Source organism: Manis javanica, chromosome 3 (genome assembly GCF_040802235.1).
Source record: "Manis javanica isolate MJ-LG chromosome 3, MJ_LKY, whole genome shotgun sequence".
NCBI classification, from domain to species: Eukaryota; Metazoa; Chordata; class Mammalia; order Pholidota; family Manidae; genus Manis; species Manis javanica.
The window spans coordinates 2194058-2194737 of record NC_133158.1 but is presented as its reverse complement, the minus strand read 5'-3'; positions in this window follow the sequence as shown (position 1 = coordinate 2194737).

Sequence of the window (680 nt, the reverse complement as noted above, 5' to 3'; positions counted from 1 at the left end):
GACACGTCACCGTGGATCCCTGAGACCACGTCCCTAGGTGGGCACTTGCCACCCGGTGTGGTGGACACAGAGGCAGGGAAGCCGGGGACCTGTCCAAGCCTGTGGCCAGAACACATTCCAGGAGTGCTGGCCCGTCCCTGCTGACACATGCCTGCACCCTCCCCCACACCCTCAGGGACTGGGGGAGCTCCTGGAAAATGGGAAGGCTTCAGAGGAGATGGGGAATGTGCCAGGCAGGCCCCCAGGGCTGAGGGTGCTGCCGGCAGTAATCAAAAGACAGCCTCATCGCCGCCCCCTCCCTCCCCAGCATTCTCGCTGCCAAATGAAATCTGGCAGCTTCTGAAAGTGGCTCAGCACTGCCGCAGGCGCCTTGCCTGCCCTTCAGTACCCGGCATGCAGCTGGGGGCGGCTGCTGTGCACAGACGCTGGTGCACACAGGGCTGCACGTGGGTGTCACACACACAGTGCCCAGGGCGGCACAGGGCTGGGGGCACAGGCAGCTGCCATCCCTCAGCCCTGCTGACCCTCCCGTGCCTGGCAAGGCCAGAGGGGCCCTGGGCCAGCCCAGCATGTTCACCCCCAAGGCACCCTTTTCGGGAGCGGTGAAACCACTAGAGGGAGTGAGCAGCTGCCCTGGGGCCACTTTTGTCCATTTGCTTAAAGGAAGAGAAACCCAGGAA